Here is a 27,482-nt window from a genome sequence, read left to right on the forward strand (position 1 = left end):
CTCACCAATACCCCTTACAAACCCAGCAACTAATCCCTAAAAATATTGATGGTAATAAACTTAAAAAGACTAAATCTAAAATAGCCAGACACCCTGAACTGAAAACAACTTGTCCAAAAAGCACCTACTACCCATATGCCCAATAAATTCTTTATCACATCACTTAAAACGTATTCAGTTTAATAGCTAAAAATAACATCGTCACAAAAAGGAACACATTTCCCTGCCATATCCCTACAAATCCTGAAACATGTCCCTATAAACGTATTACACTTCATAAACTTATAAAACCATCCAAAAAATAACAAGACATCCTATACCCCTAAAACACTTGACCTGGGAGAAATTTTAAATGAATCCTGTGCAATTTTTGTAATTCCAGGGATTTTTTGTTACATTTGTTAAGTGAAATTCACAGAATTATACCTTTACACCATCTCACATATTTAAACTACTATTTGCAGTAAAATGATAGTGCGGGAGGCCAGGAACATTGTGAACAATGAGAAAGCGAGCAGCGGTTGTTTGCACCACTTATCTTTTTTTGCGCTATTTTGTGACACAAGGATAGTCTCCATGTTAAAATATTGCAGTAAACGACGGATTTGCATTTTTATTACTTTTTCCTGAATTTGACAAAATTAAGCAAAAGCAAAATACCATATTTCACAGACCCTCACAAAAATACCATGAATCCCAGAAGCCTAAATCTATTTAATACACCTATGTGCCACTCATTGCTAAGCACTAAAACATCTTGCTACCCCTATGCTTCGTCATTCCCTGAACCCTAAAACTCCATATTATCCATATTCAAAACCCATCCATATGCTTTTAAAACCCTACTACCACTAAGCACCATTAATCACTAAGCCCTAAAACTCCTTTATACCACTAAGCAACACCCATCCTATAACCTTAAAAACCCTTACTATCCCTACCTACCATCTATTCATGTAGTCTGCAAATTCCTTGCTACCCCTATGTTACACCCATCATAAGCCCTCAAAACTGCTTACTACCCTTTGGCTACACCCATCCACATTGAATTGTAAATGTAATGCATTGTGACATACCTTGTTATGCTTTGCCTCATAGTTGTAAATGCATTACAAGAACGTTGTTGTTGTTGTTGTTGTAATGTGTTATGCTAGATGACCTGTATAGGTAAATTACAGTGTATTGGTTTCTAATGCTCTATAGTACTGCCTAAGGGTGCCTTCTCTAGTGTGGGTGGATTGGATGTAAACTCCCCAATCTACATCACAAGGGGAGAGAGAGACTGAGCTGGCCACTGGAGTGAAGGAGTGTGACCTAATGCTAATATGGGCCAGTTACTCTCCAGGCATAATAAAAGAAAAAAGAATATCTGGTGCCTGCTGATGTTCTCTACTGGGCCAGGGCAAAATGTAAATAAACTTTATGTTAAATTGCCAATATATGCAAATTTCGATGTGAGATGAATCATTTTGGTCATTTCAGAATGCAAACAGCATCTAAGGCAGATTTTTTACCCGAGTTAGCCTTTTATGTGATTCTTGCAAATGCGAACGGCGATGTTTGTAATGCTAATACTACTTAGTTTACTTTGGGCGATCAACAAGCATTTCAGGTAGGTTTTTGACCATAGTGGACTGGTTGGGTAATGCAAAACTACAAATCCTAAGGCGTGCAACACAGTTTTGAACACAAGCGACTGGAAATCAACTCGAAAATACATTTTGAGTTGAATTTCTACCCAAACTGACTATTCGAGTACTTTTTTGAATGCAAGACGCATTTTGTGTAATTACTCATAATTTTGCATATTCTTGCAGTCATTTTGTGAAAATACATTACAGCAAATTATGCAAGTTTTGCATACTCCTATTACCCCTGCGGTGGGCTGATTAGAGGTAAACTCTTCAATCTGCCCAGCAAAAGGGTAAACGCTATGTGGGCCACTGGGTTCTCGAGGTGTGACCTGAAACCAAAGGGCCCAGTAACCCAGGGACCTGGGCTGGACAATATTTTGGGAGGAATGCTCCTTGTCAAAATAAACTGTTAATAAAAATAACTGCAAACAGGCGATTTTGAAACACATTTGATATATTCCTTGGTGACACATGCACCTTTAAAAGCCCAAGTCTTATCTCCGATGGGCTCACATGAAAGATTCAAGATACTTTGAGGATTAATACCTCCTTGACTGTGGGACCAGTTGCCCCTATCAATTGGTGTCTCCCATGTATTTTTCGTCCTGATGATGACCCCGTTTTGAATGATACATACTTATGGGGTTGAAACATCAACAAAATAACCTATGTGGATTGTGTTGTAATATATTGATAGTGGATAGCAACACTCGCTACACGGGTGGCAACTCAAATATCCTACTATCCCTATTAGCCACATATGTATATGTTTCTGTACATAGCATGTATGCACTTTTTGCACCAATAGTCACTTTAACTGCACCACCACTCTCTAAGAGCACCTCACAATTGTTTTAATCTAATTAATTGAATTGCAGATCTCAAAGAATACATTTAATAAAATGAATATGTAACTGTGAGCTAATTGTGTTAGAGGTGTTTGTACCCCGATCCTAGCCCTCCGCCATGGAAGTCAAGGACTACACTTCCCCCATAGGACCACTTTTTTGTGAAATACTGAAACCAATAGGGGCCTGGTTCGAACCCCATACATGCTAAAACAAAAGGCGTTTAATTGCTGCCCCCGGGTGGGCAGATCTGGTATCGACTCTGAAATATACATCCCAAGAGGGAGGAAAGACTGCATGAGCCACTGGAATTGAGGGGTGTGACCTGTAACCAAGTTAGTCCGTCTTTTCCCATACTTAAAAAAAAGGAATCCCTGGTGTCTAATGGTGTTTTCTAGTAAACCACTGTGATTGAGAAGTGCACCCAATGCTAATATAGGCCAGCCCACAACCCTGTATATAATATAATAAAAAATATTCCCTAGTGTCTAATGGTGCTTTCTGTCACTGCCACCTCCTGGGGTGGATAAAGAATGTGCAAACTCACAATCTGCATCCCAAGGGGAAGAAAGACTGGGGCTCATTACCCGCCATAGCCCGCAATGCATAAGGCAGTCCCGCACATGCAATTAGGATGCGCCCGCCACACTGGTGGGCGCATCCTGCATTATTATCATTGCGGCGGGCGGTGCTGAAAGCACCACCAGTCGCAATGTTAAAAATGCAAGTTGTGCATTTGAATGCACAACGTGACAGGCACCGCGCGGTGACTGCCACGTTGTACATGCAAATGCAGGGCGGTACCAGGTACCCCCCATGTGCACCCCCCACCCCCAGAATCGCTGGGGGCCCGCTACGGGCTCCCAATATTAAAAACCGCATGCCTTTCCGTGGCAGAAAGGCAAATCCCCGCATGCATCCTGATATGGATGGCGGTGTCTAACAGACACTGCCACCATATTAAAAGCTTTTCCACCCGGTCGACGCATCGACCGGGCGGAAAAATCATCCGACGGTCTTTCCACCCGCCGGGGTCCCCCCCACCTTAGTAATATGGTGGAGGGAATTTGCATGCGGGCGGGACAGAATGTCGGGCAGATCGCCACCGCCATGCAGGCGATGGCGATCCGCCCATCATTCTAATGGGCCCTTTAGTTTGCCACTGGAGTGGAGGTGTGCGCCCAATACCATTGTGTGCCAGTTCCATACCCATACATAATAAAACAAAAAGGAATCCCTGGTGTCTAATGAAGTTTTCTTCTTAACCCCTCTATCTATTTCCCAATGATGCAAAAAAGTTCAATGGGCTACTGGAGTTGAGGGGTGAAACCAGATTCCTCGAGAGGAATGGATCCCTCGACCCCTCACAGTCTGGCTTCCGAGCCAACCACAGCACCGAGACCGCCCTCATCGCTGCCACCGATGACATCCGAGCCCTGATGGACAACGGAGAAACAGCGGCCCTCATCCTCCTAGACCTCTCAGCGGCATTCGACACGGTCTGCCACCGCACCCTAGTACAGCGCCTCAGCAACGTCGGAATCCAGGAGAAGGCTCTGGAATGGATCATCTCCTTCCTCGCTGGTAGAACACAGAGAGTCCGCCTACCACCGTACAAGTCAGAGGCCACCGAAGTCATCTGCGGCGTCCCTCAAGGATCGTCGCTGAGCCCCACCCTCTTCAACGTCTACATGAGCCCCCTCGCGGCCATCGCACGCCAACACAACCTCAACATCATCTCCTACGCTGACGACACCCAGCTGATCCTCTCCCTGACCAACGACCCCGCCGCCGCCAGAGCCAACCTTCTCGAAGGGATAAAAGACGTAGCCGAGTGGATGACGACCAGCCGCCTGAAGCTGAACTCAGACAAGACGGAAGTCCTCATCCTGGGTTCCTCGCCCTCCGCCTGGGATGACTCCTGGTGGCCCCCCGCCCTGGGCACCGCACCCAAACCGACAGACCACGCACGCAACCTGGGCTTCATGCTGGACTCCTCCCTCTCCATGACCAGACAAGTCAACACCGTCTCCTCGTCCTGTTTCAACATCCTGCGCATGCTACGGAAGATCTTCCGGTGGATCCCCACCGAGACCAGAAAGACGGTCACCCAGGCCCTCGTCACCAGCCGACTGGACTACGGCAACGCCCTCTACGCCGGAACCACCGCGAAGCTCCAGAAGAGACTCCAGCGGATCCAGAACGCCTCAGCCAGACTCATCCTCGACATCCCACGACACAGCCACATCTCCGGACATCTGAGAGACCTGCATTGGCTCCCCGTCAACAAAAGAATCACCTTCCGTCTCCTCACCCACGCACACAAAGCCCTACACGATCAAGGCCCGAGCTACCTCAACAGTCGCGTCAACTTCTACGCTCCCAAACGCCAGCTCCGATCAGCCAGTCACGCCCTCGCCGCCGTCCCCCGCATCCGAAGAACGACAACAGGAGGAAGGTCCTTCTCCTACCTGGCCGCCAAGACCTGGAACTCCCTCCCGACCGACCTGCGCCTGACCCAAGACCACCTCTCCTTCAGGAGGAAGCTCAAGACCTGGCTCTTCGAGCAGTAGCAGCACAACCCCCCCCCCTCAAGCGCCTTGAGACCCTCCGGGTAAGTAGTGCGCTTTATAAATAATTGATTGATTGAATAAGTGCCAGCTCTCAACACTATACATTATAAAACCAAAGGTATTCTCTGGCGTATAATGATGTTGTCTGCCCATCTAGGTGGGCATAGCAGGCATATTAGAGGTAATCTCTCCTATCTGCTTTTCACGGGGTAGAAAGCCAATGTGGGCCACTTGAGTGCATTGAAAGAGCACAACAAAAAGGTGGTGCACTCTCAATGCACCTCCTAAAGGCAGCCCTTTTGAGGGGAAAAGAGGGTGACCTGGACACCCAGATATCCCCTTGCAGGCCTGCAAGGGGATCTCGTTTCCCTCTTGAAAGTGCAGGCAGGGTGCCATCTGCACAGAAAAACACGGAGCAGCTTTCATACAGCTGCTCTTTATTTTTCTTGAAATCACTGCCCTGGCGGCAGAGTGAGTTTGCAGCTGCCCGAGGGTTGCCCATTCTTCCTAATAGAATGCACTTTCCCTGTTTGTATCTGGCACACCTGAAATAAGGTGCTCCATGGCGCAAACAGGAAAAGTGTGCTCGATCTTTAACAAGGCTCATGGTGTCTACTGATATTTTCTACTGGGTCAGGGTGGAATTTGTATTATACTGCGAAATTTTGGTAATTTTGTATCACAGAATGTGTGTGAAATTACCATTATTACACCGTAATCTCAATTTCAAGGATAAATGTTCATGCAAGATGTTCCATTCGGGTATTTTTTAATGCAGACAGCACTTAAGGCAAATTTTTCACCCAAGCATGCCTTTCTTAACCTAGCCGACTGGTCGGGTAATTTTTGAGTGCAAAAAAGCAAATCCAAAGACGGGCAACTGTTTTGAACAGAAGTGACTGGAAATCAACTTGAAATTTCATTTTGCTGAATTTTTCTTCAAAAGGATTACATGGGAAATGTTTCGAGTGCAAGATGCATTTTGCATCATCACTGATAATTTCGCTTAATCTTGCAGTGATTTTGTGTAATTACGCTACAGCAAATTACGCATGTTTTGCATACTCCTGTTTTATTATCCCCTGGTTTGGCAGCTTAGAGGTAAACTCCCCAATCAGCCTGCAAGGGGGTAAAAGTGCTGTCTGGGCCACTTGGTTGAAGAGTGTGACCTGACCTGAAACCAATAAGGGCTGGTCTGAACCACATGCATGCTAAAACAACCAGTGTTTAATTCCTTATATCTGTCCCCCAGTTTAGCAGATCTGGTGTACACTTCAATATGCATGCAAAGAAGAAAGAAAGACTGCATAAGCCGCTGGAGTGGGGGGGTGTGGCCCGTAACCAATATGGCCTGGTTCCTCCCTCAATACATATTAGAAACAAAAAGAAATTCCTAGTGTCTAATGGTGTTTTCTAGTAAACTCCCTAGTCTGTCTTCCAAGGGGACAAAATGGCTACCTGGGCGACTGGTATTGAGAGGTGCAACCAATGCTAATTTGGGCCGGGGTATTCAGACAGAGGATCAAGTTAGAAATGTCGACTTACACAAATATCGAGTTGGAAATATTGTGACACAGAAATATCGACAGCAAGAATATCGTGGTCAAGAACATAGAATTTAAGGTAAGAAATATCATTTTCAAAAATACAGAAGTCATTAATATCATTTGCAAAAATATAGTTGTTTAAGATATAGATTTTTTGATTAGTGTTATGTATATTAATTTATATTTAAAATGTAAGTGATGTATGTTTTTGTATAAGTATTGTTTATGTTTTTTAAAATATGTGTTTCATTTTTAGTAGTTATTAATTTTATTTTAATTAGATTGTTAGTTCTGTAGCAGGTTGTGGGGTTATAGGAGAATAGGGTGGGTAGTAAATTAATTATAATAAATTCATGATTACTTTTTATTTATTAATATTGATTTAATTAAGGAGGAGCTTCGCACGCACCCAAGATGGTCGCGTGAGCACAGGGCTCCCGGACCCTCGCCACCTCCATCGACTATCCTGTCCTTTATCCTGGTTCAGACGACGGGTGTTTATTGGCACAGTTCTACTGCTTATTTATTTGTTTCAACAAACTTTTTTGGACTTCGGGGTCCAGAGCTACAGACTGTCGCAGTTTTCAGGCCTGCTCCATGGCGACGCCCCGCGCTCTCTTGTCTCGCTTGCCGTTCAGTAAGTGAACAACAACGGACTGCCAGACTTGCGTGGGCTGGCGATTGCTTTCGGTTTCGATTTCTGTCCGGAGCTTAACCTGACTTTGTCGGCTCCGTGGGCGGCCGGACACTCCTGCATCCTTGGTCTCTCCGTTCCTACTGCCGATCTGTAGCGGTTTCCAGATCTGAGACTGGCACCACCTTCGCCCTTTTGGTCCTACATTTGCCACCGCAGTCACCATTTTTACCCGTCAACGGGCGACCCGTGCGGGTCCAGGATCCAAGATGGCCACCAAGCCTGAGGGTGGGAAGCGCGGGCCTAAACCAGGCGTTCGAGGGAGTGCTCTGCAAACGAACATTATGGACCGGTACACCCAAGCTAAGGGATCGCCGGGAGCAGCAGCTAAAACCTCGACGACAATGCCGGAGGACTCATCGATTGAGGACGAGCCCTCGCTGCGAGATCTCATGGGCGCCATCACTGGTATGAAGGCCTCATTGGGGCAACAATATGAGGCCTTGACTCTCAAACTGGATACGGTGGCGATTGACGTCAATCTGATCAGGGCGGACTTGGCGAAGACAAACGAAGAGGTCAAATCCTTGGATCTTATGACCTCTAGCCTGGTCACCGACGTCTCTGATTTGCAGGCTGAAGTTGGGAATCTGAGGAAAGCCAATGATTACTACTCTGGGCGCCTAGAGGACTATGAAAGCCGTGCCAGGCGCAATAACATTCGCCTGATTGGGGTCCCGGAATCATCGACTGCTGCCTCGACGGACCTATTGGTGGAAGACCTGGTGCTGAACCACCTGGCGCCCAAGGGTCTCAGCAAGTTTTTCGCTGTCGAACGTGCACATAGGATCCCCGGCGGCACTCCTAAATCGGGTGCTAACCCTCGACCTATCATTGCGAGGATTTTTCATTTCCGGGACAGAGACGCTATCCTGCAGGCTTCGCGGCAGTCAGGTCCCATTGCCTTTGAGAACTCTACTGTCAGCTTCTATCCGGACTTTACACAACAGGTCCAGAAACAGAGGCTGGGGTTTCAGGGGGTCAAGAAGAGACTCCGGGAAAGGTCAATGAAGTATGCCATGCTCTTTCCGGCCCGTCTGCGGGTGGTACATAAGGATCGTACTTTTTTCTTCGACCATCCTGGGGTTGTGAGTGACTGGCTTGACTCGCTGCCTATGGATCATGAACCTTTTGAGGACTCTGGCAAGTCGGATCGGGCGGAAGGTGGCCCGACGGAGCAAGAGTACTTGTTGACTTTGACCCCGTACCCTTCCCGTTGGCTTTGAACTGTGCTGTGCTGTGTTCTTAATGTTTGCAAGTGATAGTCTCTTTTTTTGGGGGTGGGTGGGGGGTGGACGGGTCCTTTCTCCTCCTGGGTTTTCTTTTCGTAGATTAGTTGGGTGGTTGGGCGACAGGCACACTGCGAGTTTATGGGGTTCTTTGGTCTTCAGCAAGGGTGCGGGGTGGGGGGTATAGTTGTTTTGACATTGTTGGGGGGGCTGGGTTGTTTGTTTGAATTTTCTTGTTACTTGCAAGGCGAAGGAAAGGCGCTCTCCTGTTTTTTGCAGTTGCTCTGGGTGTGGGGCCGGGGAGGGGCTGGGCACGGGGATGGGGGGTAGGGGACTTAGGTTATTGTGTTGGAACGTGAACGGGTTGGGGGATGGGATTAAGAGGAGGGTGGTGTTACAATTGCTGAAACGTTTGACTCCAGATGTTGTCTTACTGCAGGAGACTCATTTGCTCGGCAACAAGTGCTACGCCTTGAATAGGCGTGGTTATCGCCTTGTGGCGCACTCGGGTTTCACTTTGGGCTCTAGGGGGGCGGGCATTCTGGTTCGGGCCTCCCTCCCCTTGGCCATTGATGATGTCATATTGGATGATAAGGGACGATATGCCGCCATTGTGGGGCGCTGGGAGGGGAAGGTTCTTATTCTGATTTCTGTCTACGTGCCCCCGGGCCTCCAGGCCACCACCTTTGCTGATCTGAGTGGACTTATCCTGGGCCTCCCCGAGGGTTTGCTTTTGGTTGGGGGTGACTTTAATGCGGTGGTCTCGGGAATGCTTGATCGTCACCCTCCCAGGGAACTGCCGAGGGCCCAGACTTGGTTGAGCGACTTCCTGGAGACGTTAGGGCTCATTGATTGCTGGCGGTTGCTTCACCCGGGACAGTTGCAATATACCTATCATTCTGGTGCTCATGGTAGTCTCTCGAGGCTAGATCACGTTTTACTGCCCTCGGCCCATGCATCCCTCATACGGGAAGTCAAACATCTGGCACGGGGTATCTCGGACCATTCTCCGCTTTGGCTGGTGGTTGATGCACGGCAGGGTTCGGCGGGCCGAGTGGCCCCGATCAACCCCTGGTATTTGAAGGACCCCAGGGTCAGGGATGAGCTGGTTAAAGCACACGATTGTTATTTTGAGGAAAATGTGGGCTCTGTTTCCTCCCCTAGTGTACTTTGGGAAGCTTACAAGACTGTCATTCGTGGCCAGGCCCTCTCATTGATTGGTAGCGTGAAGTTGGCCAACCGTGCTGAGACGGTTCGACTTGAGGGGGAGGTCACGGCCCTGGAGGAGGGCTTGGAATCTGGGGTTACCGCTGAGGGGCTACATCTGCTGGAGTTGAAACAACATGAATACAGAGCTCTGGTCACTGAAGCTGCTAAGGAAATGGGGCGGGAACAGCAGGGACGCCTGTATGATGTGGGTGACAAGGCTGGGAAACTGCTTGCTTGGTTGGATAAGAGGGAAAGTGCGAGTCGTGTCGTCCCTGTGATTGTTGCGGAGAATGGAGAGTGTTGTACGGACCCTGTTGATATTGTCGCATGTTTTGCTGATTATTTCCGCGAGGTGTACTCCCAGGTGTCTGATCGATCGGAGCAGGACTCCCACCTGTTATTGCGTGATATTGCACTTCCCCGATTGTCTGATATTGATAGGGATGCTCTGGATGCTCCGCCTACTGTGGACGAGATTGCCGCTGCTGTCCGTTCGGTCCGATCCGGCAAGGCCTCGGGCCCTAACGGGCTCCCCATTGAGCTATATAAATTGCGCCCGGATTCGCTAGCTCCTCATTTGCGCTCTATGTTTCTTGAGTCTTTGGAGGTGGGGTTTCTCCCGCCAGACCAGAGGCTGGCCACTATTGTTGTCATCCACAAGGATGGTAAACCTCGGGATCGCTGCGCCTCTTTTCGGCCCATTTCGTTGATTAACGCGGAACCTAAAATCCTGGCCAAGCTGCTGGCGACACGTTTGGCGTCCGTTATTGGGGACCTGGTTCACCCTGATCAATCCGGCTTTATACCGCATCGTAACACGGCGCTTAACCTCCGAAGGTTGCATGGAGTTCTGGCACGGGCTGAGACGCTGCGTGAGCCCGCCATCTTGGCGTCCTTGGACGCTACGATGGCGTTTGATACAATAGAATGGCCGTATTTGTGGGCGGTTCTTGCTAAGTTTGGTTTCGGTTCGGACTTTGTTCGATGGGTCAAATTGCTCTACGCCGGTCCCATGGCCCAGGTGGTGGTCAATGGTCGGGTCTCTGCGCCCTTTGCACTGAGCAGAGGGACGCGACAGGGCTGTCCCCTGTCCCCCTTGTTGTTTGCTCTTGCCTTGGAACTGCTGGCGGCCTGGTTGCGGTGGGAACCGTCCCTGAAGGGCATTAGATGGAATTCGGAGTTTGAGGACCGTGTATCTCTCTACGCTGATGATATTCTGCTTTATCTTACATCACCCCGTAAATCCCTCATTGTGCTGTTTGATGTCTTGACGTCCTTCCGCAAAAACTCAGGTCTTGTCATCAACTGGTCGAAGTCCTGTGTATACGTCCTGTCGGGTACCGCCCCCCTTCTGCCAAGCGGCTGTCCTATCGCGATTGTAGAAGATGGATTTAAATATCTGGGCATTTTTATCTCGCTGAGCCCTGCACTGCGGTTCGACCGTAATTTACTGCCCCCTTTTCAGCGCCTTTGGGCGGATGTGGTCGCCTGGGGGAAACTTCCTCTCTCTCCCCTGGGTAGAGCGGCCTTGTTTAAGATGATGTCACTGCCCCGATTCCTCTACGCATTGCAAAACACGTTTGACGTTGTCCCGGCTACATATTTCCGTGAGGTCGAGAGTTTACAGAGACGACTGGTGTGGGGGGGTAGGCCCCGGATTGCCATTGCTAAATTGTCGCTCCCGTGGTACGACGGTGGAATTGCTTTGCCTGATATTCGTCGCTATTATTGGGCGTCTCAACTGGGGGCAATAAATCATTGCATGTATGGCCCTTTGCCGAATCCGGCCTTCGCGATGGACAAATGGTTGCTACCGGGGGGCGACTACAATAGAGCCCTCTACTCGAAACTCACCCCTCGCAACGTGACGGGCCCCACTAGGACGGCCGTCCAGGTATGGCGACATGCTTCCATGGCGCTTGGGTGGACTGATAAATTGACTCGTGCCACCCCCCTGTACGCCTCAGATAGACTTGGCTCACTTTGGCAGTCCCGGGGGTTTGATAGGTGGGACTTGATTGGTATCAGCAGGATTGATGATGTTTGGACTAAGGGGAGAATGAAGACGTTTGAGGAATTGAAAACCGAGTACGCTTTGAGCGATCGCGAATTCTTTCGCTATGCACAGATCCGCCATGCGGTGCTCTCGGTCTTCCCTTCGGGTGTGGAGATTCCGGAGTCGTCCCCGCTTGAGGACAGGGTACTGGACGGACATGTTCCTGATAGTACGATTTCGCTTATTTATCAAAAGTTAATCAACTCCAGGTCTGACCTCCTGTCTCGACTTAGAGAGGTTTGGACTGGTGATGGGCTGTAACTGGACGATGAGGACTGGCAGGCGGCGATCTCCTCCCCTAAAGAGGTGGCCATCCAGGCGCGCCTTAGATTTGTGCAACTTAAAATCCTACATAGAGTGTATGTCACTGGTCCCCGTTTGGTGCATATGGGCTTCTCTGTGGATGGTTTGTGTCGGCGTGGCTGTGGTCTCCTGGGCACCTTTCTACATATCATCTGGGAGTGCCCTGAGATAGTGCGATTCTGGACCCGTGTGCACGAGGTGATGAGTGAGGTTACCGGGGTGCGATCGATGCCGGAAGCTAGGAGCTGCCTGCTGAACGTATGGGAACCGAATGATTCCTCCGTGTCGCAGCTTCGGTGGGTGACCTTGGGCAACATGATTGCTAAAAGAGACATTGCGCAATTGTGGGGCGCTCAGGGCCCGCCCAGACTTCAGAAATGGAAACAAAACATGGACTGGTGCATGTTCAGAGAAAAAACTGTGTATATTTCTCGTGGTACCCCCCGGAAATGGGGAAAGATATGGACTCAGTGGAACACTTATCGTGGTGATATATGTGCCTCTCCTCTCCCTGACCCTGATGTTGCACCTATGTCCCCGTAACCCGAAGGTTCCTCCACACACTATTGTATACTGATTGCAATTTGTTTCTTCTGCCCCCCCCCCTACTGTGTAACTCTTTCTCGATAGAACGAACGCTCATTGGATTGTCCTTCCCGCCCCAACACCATGTAATGCAACGTTGTGTATATTGATGTCTCTTTTTCTTCTTCCTTGCAAGTTGTTTGTGTTTGTGTTATAAAATCAATAAAAAGTTTTCACAAAAAAAATAAATATTGATTTAATTGATATTTTATAGTGTTACCTGTGGGAAGTAATTTATTTGTAATTATCAATTGATTGTTAATTAATATTAATTAATTTTTTGGTAATTCATTATGATCATTGTATAATTTTGTTTAGGTGTGGGTTGTGAGGTATATAGGGGTAAAGGGTGGGAAGTAATTTATGTTTAATTAATTAATAACTCATTGTTAATTAATATTAATTAATGAATAAAAAATTAAATATGGAAATGTAATTAATTTTAGGTGTGGAAGTAATTTATGTTTGATTAATTAATAATTAGTTGATCATTGATATTAATTAATTAATTGATATTTAATTAGGGTAATTGTTTAATTTTTTGTGTGTTGGTTTTACCTTTATAAGGGTAAAAGGTGGGAAGTAAATTGATTTTACTTACTTTATAATTAGTTTTTAAATACGATTAGTTTTTTAATTAAAAATAAGTTTTAATTGTGTAATTAATTTTACAGTTTAATTTTAGCTGTATGTTATGGGGATTATACGGGCAAAGTGTGGGAAGTGAATGAATTTTTATGAGTTTTAATTTGATTTTAAATAATAATATTTCCTTTGTTGGCAATTAATTACGTTAGTTATGGAAGTATATCTTTTTTTAATTTAGATATGGGTTGTGAATTGTGTGGTGCTATAGGGTAGGAAATAAAAAAAAGTTAATTTATGTAATAATTAATGTTTTTTTTAAATTCTAATTAAAAATATTTATTTGTTTGAAATGTTTTTATTTTTTATTTAATATAATATTTATAGGTATTTTCATATGCATTTAACATTATAATATGTTTTTTAATTTGTAATATTAAATAGATTTGTATTTTAATCTTTAACATATTTATATATACTTTATTTATTTTGATTTTTAAATATGTTTGTTGTCCATATTTTTATGTTTATTTTTCATAACAAATTGTTTTGTTGACAGCCACAATAGGCCCTGGTGGCACCACAACAGCATCTGTATACGTATCATAGCGATGGTAAATATGTCAACCATTAGAATATAAAATTGTCGCAGAAGGGAATATGCAAAAAACTGAATTAAACGCCTATAAACATTATTAACTAGAATCATCAGTGTCACAGAGTCCATATGTATATTGTCGTACAAAGTCTCCAATCGTAACATGTGAGTACAGATATAGTTATTCTCAAAATAAATACCCAACATTTGATCTCTATGGCAGATCTTCATTGTGTAGCGCAGGGGCGATAGGCTCAAGATATAGACCCCAATAATTAGCCCACCGCTTCCATATCTTAGGGTGTTTCTAGGGACATCCCCATGCCAGAAAATTGGTATTTCTTACTCCAAGGAAAAATCAAGGCCCTGTTTCCAGGCCCCTACAGACAGCGGTGAAGTCGCCTTCCAAGCATTAGCAATGTCACGCTTAGCAAGTGTAAGCCCCAGGAATAGCAGATGTCTTTTGTACCTGTTTCCCCAGTGCACATAGTGGGGGTATGTAATCATCCCAGAGCACCAGAGTCTGTAGCAAGTGAAATACACATGTGAAGATATTTAAATTGTATAAGACGAAGGTGCACAGCAATGGCCGCCCCACGCGGGGACTCCAGAACCTCAACCCAGTTGTCTTCATCAAGTGGACCTTAATGTTTGTGCCAGGCATCTCTGGTCTCATTGAATGTACTGTGGCTGTTAGTGACCAATGTGCGATATAGAGCTGTGGTTTTGTGCAGGCCCATCTAGCCAAGGAACACCTTGACCTCAATGGGATTAAAGTCAGGAATATTGTCTTGTTGAGCAAGGTACTGGGAGAATGCGTGGCAAAACTTTTTATATTTATAAAATTGAGACTGAGGCATTTGAAATTCGGTTTGTAACTGCTGGAATGACTTTAGGGTCTGACCATGGAGAACAGCACCAACTGTTGAAATTCCAATAGAATCCCATCCCACAAAGCCCTGTAGTTCAGCCAAATGATGTAGGAGGCCATTGTGCCAAAGAGGAGTGTCGTTTGTTTGCCCCACCATGTCGCCATATCACAGGCGGTGATGTCGGTGTATAGGAAGCAAATATATTTAAGAAGTCGAGGGCCAATGTTAAGGCGGTTCAGGAGAGCAAAGAGGTAGGTCCAACTAAGGGAATCAAAAGCCTTGTCGATATCTGCATGAAGGAGCGCTGCCGGCTCATTCAGTCAGTCTACAGAGGCAACAGGGTTGTGCGCACAACGGATGTTATGTCGGGTGGCACCGCAGGGCATAAAGCCCGCTTGATCTGGGTGAACTAATGTTGGTATGTGTGGGACGATGCAGTTTGCAATGATTTTGACCTGGGGCCCGGCCTGGTTTTAAGAAAATCTCTATTTTGGCATGACGCCAGTCAGTCAGAAGCCAGTCGTCTTCCACTGCCGCGTAGAGTGCTGGCAAATAATGTGCTGATATTTGAGATGAGTATTTCTTAAAGAACTCACAGGGAATTACGTTCATGCCCGGTGCTTTACACGAGCTCATGTCCACAAGGGCACCCTGAACCTCCTCAGTTGAGATTGGGGCATCTAGGTTATCCCACACGGTGTCTAGCAGAGACCTCGGGGCAGATTAGCCAGGAATCGGTCAATCGTGGCCTCCGGGAGAATCTCCCATGGGGTGTATAGGTCAATGAAATAATCAGCAAAGCTGGTAGAAATTTGAGCGGGGTCTGTAAGCACCTTGTCCGCCAGACCACGGACTTCTGGAAGAATCTTGTCGGCGCGTCTACTGGCATAGACAATGTAAAAGAGCAGTAGATGTGTTCCCCCACTGATAATCCGGCTACGCATAGCAAGCCAATACATCTTGGTTTCGTCCAACAGGTACTAGCATCCATTTGTTGTGTTATGGAGAGCTGACGGCGAATCACGTCACCATCTGCAGCCCTACTTCTTCGTTCAATGTCGATGATTGGGGCCTCAGTGCTGGCTAGTTTTTCCCAGCACTGCCGAGGCTGTGTGGTACAAAAGGCAATGTCCACCCTCTTAGTGTTGGTTTCATAGCCTCCCAGAGAGACCCGGTGGAGTTGACGGTGCCGATATTGCATCAAAAATATTCAGTAATGGCGGTATACATCTGGTGGTGATAGTGATCATCCGGTAGGAGCTATAACGAGAGGCGCCAATGGGCTGGGGAGCGCCCGATGCCCAAGTGCAGTAGTAGTGTAACTGGAGAATGATCTGACAACTATAAACCTGCCCTGGAGATCAGACCAGGTACGATCATGCACAAATGGCACCCTGCGATGGATTAACATTGCAACACCCCGAGATCCCCTAGTGAATCCAGAGTGGTAGGTCTGGACAAAGCCAAAGCGCGTAAGGCAGGGTGTCTTGTTGCCCAGTAGGTGGGTCTCTTGTACCATGAGAATATCTGTATTGCAGCACTTGGCCTGGTGGAGTATGGCCCCTCTTTTAATCTTGTCCAGCAGCCTAGGGACATTCCAACTAACAATGTTTAGTCGCCGCAGCTGGGTTTCAGTCATATTGGGTATCTGATATACAAAATGACAAATATGTGGGTATTATGATACGACCGGACTCTTTCCATGAAATAGAATATTGGGACATTAGGAAACAGTGTAAATGTCCCATGAATCCTACCCCTTCACCCCCATACCTCAAGAATTTTGAAGCATCTGTCGCGGTATGGCGGGCGTCCCGCCCCCAACCAATGGGAAGATCCACTCCCAACCAATGGATCCCCAATAAACATGTTGCACAATAAAGCGTCTACAAATCCAACACAATGTACAAGTTTGTGTAGCCCGAATTTACCCAGCCATCAAGATTAATGTGTCTTTACAAACAATTCGTCCAGTGTTTGCTATGAAGGTGTAGGAGATTGTTGAACCTCACAAGAGTTACTGCGATTTTGGGATCTCCTCCTGGAGCGTGATCAGCGTTGCTGGTTCCCGCTGGTCCTGGATGAGGTGTCCGAGTCGACTCCAGAGGGAACATGGGATTCAATTTAATCGATTCATCCGTCCAACTGATCTCTTCTTCAGGTGACTTAAAGAAACATGCCAGAGATTTGTAGGAGAGACACAGGCGGGCTGGAAATAGTAGAGAATATAGAATTTTCAGGTTGCGCAGACAGGCTTTTGCCTCAGCTAATGATTGTTTGCGCTGTTGGACCACTTTAGTATAGTCTGGGAAAATTATGATGGGTTGGGAGGCATACGTAAGAACCCCTTTCAGCCTTGCGTGTTGGACAATCACATCTCGGTCCTTGTAATTAAGGAACTGGGCAATTATTGGCCGGAGACGTGCCCCAGGAGGTGGCTTCTGCTGCAGGGCATGATGTGCCCAATTGATTATGAGGTATGTAGACAAGGAATCGGGAGGGAGCCATTCCACGAGCCATTTAGTTGGGAATTCCACCGTATTATTGTTTTTGCAGCCCTCGGGAAACCCCGCAAAGCAAATATTAGTCCTTCATTCTAGGCCCTCTGCATCCTCCACTCTCGCAGCTAGGCCGCACGCCAGCGACTCTAGGTTGGACATCTTCTTTTGAAGGGTGATAACTGCATCCTCTGCCATGGAGATTCATGATTCAGTTTTGGTTATCCGCTGGAGGGCGTTACGGAGGTCCTGGTGAAGGAGCAAGACGTCTGATCCAACTGTGCCGATTTTGGCCTCCAACGGGTCCCTGGACTGCCTGATACCTGGCAATAATGCAGCATTGTCAGGAATAGCAGTCGCCACACTCTCTGGGGCAGATGACTGGGCACCAGCACCGCTGTACTTGTCCATTGTAGATAGCTTAGATGCGGCCCCAGAGAGTTTATCTCTAGCCATTTTACTCTGGTTCCAGGAGATGCAACACAAGATAAATGTCTACAGTAAGCTGAAGGCCGGTAGGTCACTGACACGCGGCAACACCCAGTCACACCACACCACACCACCGAGTATTCAGGGGTGACTACGGGGGGAAGGCTGCACACCCACAAGCCGCACCAGGACCTAGCCTGGCTGCCTCTGCAGGTGGCAATGCCCCACCCCATCCTAATGGGTATCTACAGCCCCCGATACCTCAACAGTACCTGGCCCGATGCCACCTCTGTAAGTATCTCCGGCATCCCTTGTGATGTATTCCTATAGGTTCTGTATCGAAGTTAACTAGCAGCCATCCCATGAGGCAGAAAACCCCCATGATGCAGGAACCGTTATCTGATAAAGCCACACTACGGCACAGGAACGTGTTATCTGATTAGGTCATAGCGCTTGCCATCTAATTAGACAAGCGATATTCCTCCAGCCCCTGATAAGGCATATGGAGTTCTCAAAACAAATCAAACCTATGACAGACCTGGGAAAAACCCTGCGGCCATTGTTTTGATTTCACCGAGAACTTCAGCAAAAGAATGTGCTAACGACCAGGTCGTATGACATCCTTATTGACGTATCTATGTCCATCCTTACGTCAATCTCGGCACCTTAAAGGTATAAATATTACCGATATTGCCCTATGCAAACACACGCGGTGGTGACGAGATCGGAGCAGCCAGACTTGCCGAAGCCCAGAGCAGAGCAGACCCCGCTGGCGCAGCCCCGCCTTCCTGACGCGCTGAGAACGAGAAGCTGTCTTTTCTCCTGCCGAGAAATCCAGCTCCGGCGCTTCCGGGTAGCCCTCGCAGGCAGCCTGGGATATCGAGACCAGAGACGAGAGATACCATCCCTCATCCATCCTAGATTCCAGGTACAGAACTGAATAACCCCTTGCAGAGAATTCTCTAGTCAGTCACTTGGCAAAAAAAACTTAACTTAAACTGTAACTTTCTATTCCCGCCCACGTATTAGGCTTAGGTCAGGTACACGGGGTAGGCGTAGTTAGAAACACCAGTTGAGTACGATTAGTCAAATGTAAATGTGTATGTATTCATTTTATTCATTTTAAACCATCATATGGCTTAGAAACCATATCAATGTTTTTACAGTATTATTTTATACTTCTGCTTTTATTGTATGCACTTTACTTAACCATAAGTATTGCAATAATATCGATCCATTTCTCTTGTATGAGAAAAGAGACTGATCAATAAATAACATCATTTATTGAACACGCCCGTCTCTTACTTTTCTCTACAATCTGGTGAGACTAAGAATGCACGTACTGACTGAGTAAAATAGGTCGTCTTTTGTTTTCACACGACTCTAGAGATACACTCTTGATTAGGGGAGAGCAAAGTTGTCATGTTCTATGGTTGTCAGAAACTAAATCCCTTCTTGTCTATCCAGGGAGGTTCAACTCCTCCTTGCCTATTCGAGAAAGTTTCTAGTGAACTCTGAGCTAGCTGGCAAACCCAAAACTTTAAGTCTAATATCGACAGTAGTAGACCTAGTTAACGTCTGGTCTAGGCCTATACTATTGAAGGTATTATTCCAATGCGCAGAGCCTATTGGGATAATAGGAACTACACTACATGGCGCCCAACGCGTTTGGAAGGGCGATAAAACTAACGTAAGACATTTAGAGTAACTCAGTCGTGCTTTTTCACTCAGACCCCCTTTTCCCATAATACTCCAAAGACGTCTGGAGTGGGTAAAAGGTAATATCCGCCAGAGCTCGCAGGAGGAAACTCCTATGTATGGTTCTTGGTTAGTCAACGTTGAAGGATACACTGTTCCAAAATATTGTGCATCTAATCTTTGTTTCCATAAGAAACCTGATCTGCAAACAAAAGAAATAACCTTCCTGTCGGTAAAATGGTAGACAGTGATGATGAAAGAGAGACAGTTAGGATAGCAACTGAACTCGCAGCAGCTGATAATGCACTGCAAGACGCTGACCAGGATATAATACTCATCCCGGTCATCAAGAGGAAATCTATAACTTTAAAACTTATAGAAAATGGACTGACACCTAGAGGTGGCACAGTCATATTCGTGATTGAGGCACACGAATATCAGCAGACAGAGGTATACTATTCATGGATACATTTTCCAGCAGCAAATGCTGTAACAAAGTACTTCCACTATTACAAAACAGAGGACCCTCCTAATGAGTACACTCCTTTCGAGGAGGTGGAAGTACCACTTAAATTTCAAGAGCATCTGCTCTTATTTAATGGCGCCCTAAAACATAATAATCACATCACCAGGCTCGGTCCCTTAGGTAGACCAGGAGCAACGTGGCCGGTCCTAGCCGGATACACACCACATCCAGACATCGAAGGAATGCCTGCACCAGAGCTTTTGACACAGCTAAAACAATTAATAAAATTACATAGACAATTAGTCCAATATGTGATGCGGACTTCAACAATTCAACCAGCAATTAAAATTCCACAGCTGACCCCTCACCAGGGGAACACAAATAAAATTACACCACAAAACATACAGTCCTGCCTAGGTAAAGTACCGGCTAAACGGGAACAAATACCATTCTGGCTAGCACAAAAAATCACCCAAATAGAGGCGGCGTTTCCAGACACCACCCCGTTAGAAAAACACAGGATTCTGACTATCTGTCTTCCAATGGGAATCGCACCACACGTGGAGGACTGTGACACTTGGGGTACAGTCTTTGCTTCCATCTACACAAAAACGCACGGTGTTCCATCCATTTCGGTAATACCAGATGTGCTAAAACAAATTCAAGATGAATACGGTCCAGAACCCGCTTTAACTCTTGGTATGAAATTACTAAAAGACTTCAAGCAGGTCTCGGCTATATTATTAGCCAACATAAAGGGAGAAGCAGCAAACGTGGCGATCCGCCAGAGGTTAAAGGAGACAGATATAGCAGACCAACCAGCTGAAATTGCCAGAATTATAGAAAAGTCCTATGAGGAACTAGGTAGAGATAGTTTAGGTGGAATACCAGTAAAACCACAACTGATTGAAAGTCCTGAAAAAATATTTTTTAATAATAATTCAACATCACAAAAAAAGAGCTGGGATGGAAACAAACAATCCAATCCTAAAGAAAAGAAATTCCAGTCCAGAGGAAGGTCTCCTCGGCGGAGAGAAAAGTCTCCGAACCAAAGACACAGGTCACCCCAAAGTGACCCCTCTGGGAAAAGATATAACCTTAGAAATAGGGATAATATAAAGAAGCCTGATAGATATCAAGACATTGATACACGTCCCTCTCAATCTTTTCAGACTTCCTCGCAGAAATCGGAAAGAAGAGGACGATCAGAACAAAGAGAAGAGCACGCCAAGTCCAAAGACAAGGAACCTGCTCATCTAAAAAAGAAACTACAATTTCCAAAAAAGAAGGTAGCCAGTATCAAGGTAGTTAACAATGCCGAGAATACTGAGGACACAACTGAAAAACGGAGAATGGGCTCAGACAATGCTAGACAGCGCAGCAGAAGTGAGCATAGCTCGCAAAGTCCTTATGAATCATCTGGAGACAGTGGACACGAATGAATATCTTCAAGTGGAAACTGCAGACACCAGAGTTAGCAAACCTCACAAAATATATGAAATAACTTTACGTATAGAAGGGGATAAGACTAGAAAAATAAGGGGACTATTTTGGGATAATCTCTCCAAGGGCTATGACATCCTTCTAGCTGAAAAAGACTGGCCACCAGAGTTTGTCAGGGAGTGCCCTCATGGCGAAGAAATAATTATGCCTGCCTTCTCAAATCATATCCCAATTCATAAAAAATACACACTTGCCAGAAAGTGGGCAGTAGCTCAAGCTCCTGCTTTATATAAAAATCATGTAGGATGGGATGAGGACTCTCCTCCTCACAAAATCCAGTTAAAATCACAACCTACTGCACAAAGACAGTACCCAATTAAGCAAGAAGCTAAAAAACAGGTAAAAGAAATCCTAGATCAATTAGAATACCAGGGGGTGATTGAAACTTGCACCTCACAAATGAACAACCCTTTGTTTCCGGTCTCCAAACCAGACAATTCATATCGTCTAGTTTTGGATTACCGACACCTTAACTCATGTTGCAAAACTTTTGCAGTACAAAACTCGCATAGTGCTGCACTAATGAATAACATAGTGCGCAAAAAATACAAAACAACATTAGACATCTCTAATGGATTCTTTTGTCAAAACATAGCACCAGAGAGCAGATATTTGTCTGCGTTCTCAATAAATGGCACTCAAAAACAATTCTGTCGGTTAGCCCAGGGGTACAAGAATAGCCCAGGGGTATTCTCAGCGAGAGTAACAGAGTTACTACAAACATATGATGACGAAGCATTATCTTATGTCGACAACATATACCTAACAGATGATGACTTGGATACTCACTTGAAGAGAGTGAACACCATAATACTTGGGTTCGCAGCAGAGGGTTACAAATTCAACTTTAAAAAATCCAGAATTGCCCATCTAACAGTCCTGTTCTTAGGATATGAATTATCAAGTGAAGGCAAAAGCCTGGCTGATAATTTCCTAGAGAAATGTGCCGTACTCCAAGCACCTAGAACACTAAAAAACCTACAGTCAATTTTAGGCTTCCTAAATTTCGGAAGAACATACATTGCAAATTACGCAGAAAGGGTGAAACCCCTTTATGATCTAATAAAACCAGATTTTAAAAGAACCAATTGGTCTCAAATACACACAGAAATTTTTAGATCCTTACAAACAGACATGTTAATTAAAACAAAATTAGAAACACGTGATAACACACGCAATCTTGTGATTCGAGTCATCCCAGGAAGATGCGGATTCACATACCTGACCTCTAATGAGGGAGAAAAGGTACCAATTGCATTCAAATCACACTTGTACACAGAAGCTGAAAAGGAATTCAGCATTAAGGAAAACATTGTTCATGCAGTTCAAACCGCAATAGCTAGAGAAAAAGATCAAGCGGACGGTAGACACATCACAGTCAGAACAGCAGAATCAGCCTTTGAGGCATTAACAACACCGTGTAATTTACCAACAACAACATTGAATCCGGAATGGATACAATGGGTGAATTCAATTACAACGGACAAAGTATACTACTACTTTGATCCAGAACTAAAGGATTTGAAAAATCTAGAATATGAAAGAATATTCCCTCTGCCTATCGACATTCTGCCCTTACGACAATACGCTTGTGTAATCTATACAGACGGACATGCTCAACCATCCGTTTGGGGAGAACAAGCATACAACCCCACATGTGAGATTACAAAAGAAGTGTGGCGCGGAGGTAAATTAAGACCTCTATTAACAAAAACACACTCAGTAGAAACTAATTCAGAACAACAGACTGAAATAATAGCATTGAAAATGGCGCTAGATAATGCGGATCGCGAATTCCCGACACTTATAGTGTCCGATTCATATTACTGCGTCAAATCATATAACAAGGATTTGCAGACATGGAATCAAAACGGTTACAAAGATGACACAGATGCAACAATAAAGCAGAAACTGCTTTTGGAACAAATAGCTCTTTTACAAAAAGAACTACCAAAGACTCACGTGATACACTCACTGAGTCATCAGCGTGATGGCGTTCACGTTGCAGGGAATTCATTGGCTGAGACAGCCACAGCGGTAGCAACTAAATCGGCTTCCGTAGCTCGAAAAAAGCGTACAGTGAAGTATATTGACGGTGAAACAGTGCTGGCGGTAAAAACGTCATAAAAAGGCGACTGCTCAGCGCTACCGATCAACTATCCACTCAATCATACATACATAATCGATGCAAACTCCGTCCCTTTTGCTCGAATCCCTGGAGTGGGGGATAGAGTGATTCCAAACACGGACAGGAGAGGCTTGTTAATAGCAGACGCACATATGGGCGAGGGTCTCAGACACCTCAAACTAAAAGATTCTCTGGAAGAATTACAATCAAGGTACTGGTGGCCAGGCATGAGCCTGCATCATACCATTTTTGTAAAGAACTGCCCAAACTGTAACAGAAATCGCAGTGGTGAGAGAAACGGTGTAATACCGTGTCGTTTCACTCCAGAAAAGATCAACAGTAAAAAGCAAAGCGTCCGATTAACATATACAGGCTAGTTTCCACTTATAATGTAGATCACCAGCACTCGGCTGACGTCTGGACTGTTATACAAAGATTTGCGAGTCTAAATGGCATATACGCTAAGAGCATGCTACGTTTGACCATTGTTTTCAATCTGGCCCTCCAGCCTGAGGGGAAACATGGCCAAATGAGCATAGCACAGCGGGACTCTTCTCACTTCCTTCCTGAGGGATACGGGATGGTGTAAAGAAAAAACCAAGGCATAAAGCTATCTATAACAGAAAGGATATTAGGTTCGGGAGCTGGGTGGGTCAAACATCTAATAAGTGTCCAACGTAGTCTAAATAACTTGCCAAGAAATTCTCTGAAGGGATTCAGTCCGTACGAATTATTGTTTGGAACTAGGATGTTAGTCTTAGATCTCGACAGTCAGACTTCAGTGGTGAAGGAAAAAAGCTTTGATATCAAAGATCGTTTGGCTGTTTTGCAGGACTTAAACGAAACAAGAAAAGACCTGAGCAACATAAAGTTGAAACAGCAGCCAACAACCACTGAAGAACCACCACCTGTCCCAGCAAGACCTGTCTGGATTCCAAAAGTCGGGGATCTAGTCAGGGAAAAGATCGCGGTAAAGAAGGAATTTGGGCCTTCTTACAGAAAAGCAGTTCCTGTCTTGTCTATCAACGGGACAAGATCAGTAGTACTACCGCCCCTTGCTGGTAAAAAGGAGAACCGAGTTGTATCTATCGACCTGGTAAAACCACAACATGTGGCCAATAACAAATAGTAGGCCAAGTGGACTCCCGAGAAGTAGTAGAACACCAAGATTTGCTACTAACACAGAGGTTCAATCTAAGAGGCTAATCACATTCGAAACGCCTACAGAACTACAACAAGGACTATGCAACAATGCAATGGATCTTAGACCTCTGAAAACCCAAATAAAAACATTTAGCAGAGACACACCAATCTATAATGAAGTAACAAACGACTATGCAAGAAACAGTAATCCTGAGGCAATTGGAACAATTGACAGAACTGCATCCGGCTACTTCATAAACTTCGATGATTCCTCTGAAGGCTTCACTGAATCAAAAACACAGCCATCAACAAAAACCTTTAAAGATAAAGTTAAAGTACTTTTGAAACAACTGAAAGAAACATATCTAATTTCTCCATGGATTGAATTTTGGGTGGGTTTTGGTGCATTTATCCTCATACTTTGGCTCATCATGGTACTAACTTTGGGACGCTTCATTGAGGGAAAATATGCTAAAATGGACACAGCAAGTCAGAAAATCAACTTGATCCTCAAACCACACACATCTTCACACATCGAGAAAAGAGAACTTTCTTCAGTCAACTTCACAGCCAGTCCTATACCGGGTGGGGTAGCATGGGACAAAACTGACTACGAACTTTATGGTCCGGTTGAAATCCTGAAATATCCACACCAAATTAAGATCTCGTTGAGTGACTTTGTAAAACCAAGCTCATTTGCTGATGATTGGGACTTTGAAAGTATAAATAACATGATGTCTGACTTAGTGATGTCTGCTAAATTTACCAAACATGATTATTTGCAGGGTTCGACAAATTATGATAGTATGTACTGTTATAACCACTATGGTAACCATTTTCTACATAGATCTGCACAACCTAGAAATGTTTTAAATTATAATCAATGGGAACATTGTGCAACCCCTCCAAAAGGAAGCTCAAGAACCGTTTATGACAAATATTCATACTTTTCAGGTTTTAACACAAGTAATGCTGACACATTTTATTTCAAATTGTCAAATAAGACAGGGACAAAGACCATGATAACAAACACGAAATTGATATATTCAGACTCATTCTTTGAACAAATGAATACTTTTGGTTTTGATTATTGGGACAAAAATGTTGAAGTAAAAAGTGTTTGGGGTACAAAAGAATGGCAAGTACAGGGTATAGAATCTTTGTTTAGAGCCTGCATGATCCCAGAACAAATTATATTTTTAAATGACACTGTTCAACAAACTACCTGTCTTGGCTTGGCCAAAATCAAAGACTTAAATAAACCGTCTATTCCAAAACCAACAATGAACAGCAATAGCTCCACAGATGAAGAGATAGACGTAAATTATGTATTAAACCAAAACAGAACACATCCTGATTGGAAACAGTGGTTGATCTGGCCCACAGATACTAATAACTGTCAAAACAGATTCCTGAACAAAACACAGGGGTTCAAAATGACCAGGCCAGACCCTAGATATTCCCAAAGACAACACCCAGGAATAATAACCACCTACAGTGTGGGCAAATTATGCCTTCAGTGGCTACAAACTTCCACACTGGCAGAAATTAAGCAACATCTAACTTTACTTACTGATGGTGCTGACTTGCGTGATTTCATTATGGGACCGCGCAAACAGCGTCTGAAACGTTTCATAGCAGCCTCTGTATATGCAGCATACAACGAGGCCTGGAAGGTGACTCAAATTGAGACAGCAGAAAGAATACGGGAAATTGACCGTATTAATTTGGAAAAATCACTTTCTGTAGTGGACAATGGGTTAATGACTCTGTCCTCCAGAATTTTTTCTCTGGACAGCATTGTGTCTTCAGCAATCGACATAATATCGCAAGACTTACTGTTGTTACAACACGGTCAGTCCCAATTGCGTTCTATTGTAAAGCTTGGCTGGACGTTACAAAATCTGCGTTAAGGCTATGTGCCTTGGCGTTTAATCAACACAACGTCACTATTCAATATCTTTAACCTTACTGATAAACAAATCAGTATGGCACAAAAGGGTGCTGATTATACAATCCTGAGCATTGAGAAACTCGAGAGATTACCAGTGACAATGTCAGAACGACCTGTCAGTGAATGGATAATACATGGGATAATTAATATTCCAATATCAACCTTCAGGTTTCAATACTGCCAAAAATATATACAGGCTGGCATGTACGAAAAATTGGGAAAGGGGTACATTAAAACAACATGGAACCTGCCCTATTCACATGCATGTGTCAGTAATAAAGGACAGAAAGTGTTTCTTAGTGGCAATAATTGTGCAATGTCACTGAGCGGTACACTTCTGTGTAATGGAATTAGTTTGCATGGAGCCTGTGAAGGGAACTCAAATAACCTTTCATGTCACCAGCTAGGCGCACCTGCAACAGAGATAGAACCATTCTTTCAAAGACTCTATAATGGGAGTTACATTCTAATTGTAGATCGCAGATGCTGTAGTCTTATGCCCGGGACTCCTTATCTCGTAACCACGACTGCGAAGGTCAAGTGCTGTGGACGCTGATTGTTCCCCAGCTCCCTTCCAGACAGGGAGGCAAGGGCATGGGCCAACTTGAAAATTACTTCTATTCGAATAGATACTTTAAGCAGAATGAAAATAGTGCTTCTTCAGATGCCGACCAGACTCACGTCATCAAAAGAAACGTATGATCTCCTAGTCGCAAGGACGACTGCAGAGATTCACTCCTTATTATCAACTAATTCCCCCATACATTTCGCAGAAATCCTGAATGAAATCTTAAATATTTCTGATACCAGTGGAGTCTCAAAAGTATTTAAGACAGTATTTTCGATGGCATTAACACCATTCAAAGCCATACTGGGTATTTTTCCAGATTTCGTCCATTCGATTTTTGGCGGACTTCCCCTCATTTTGGG

Source organism: Lissotriton helveticus, chromosome 1_1 (genome assembly GCF_964261635.1).
Source record: "Lissotriton helveticus chromosome 1_1, aLisHel1.1, whole genome shotgun sequence".
Lineage (NCBI taxonomy): Eukaryota > Metazoa > Chordata > Amphibia > Caudata > Salamandridae > Lissotriton > Lissotriton helveticus.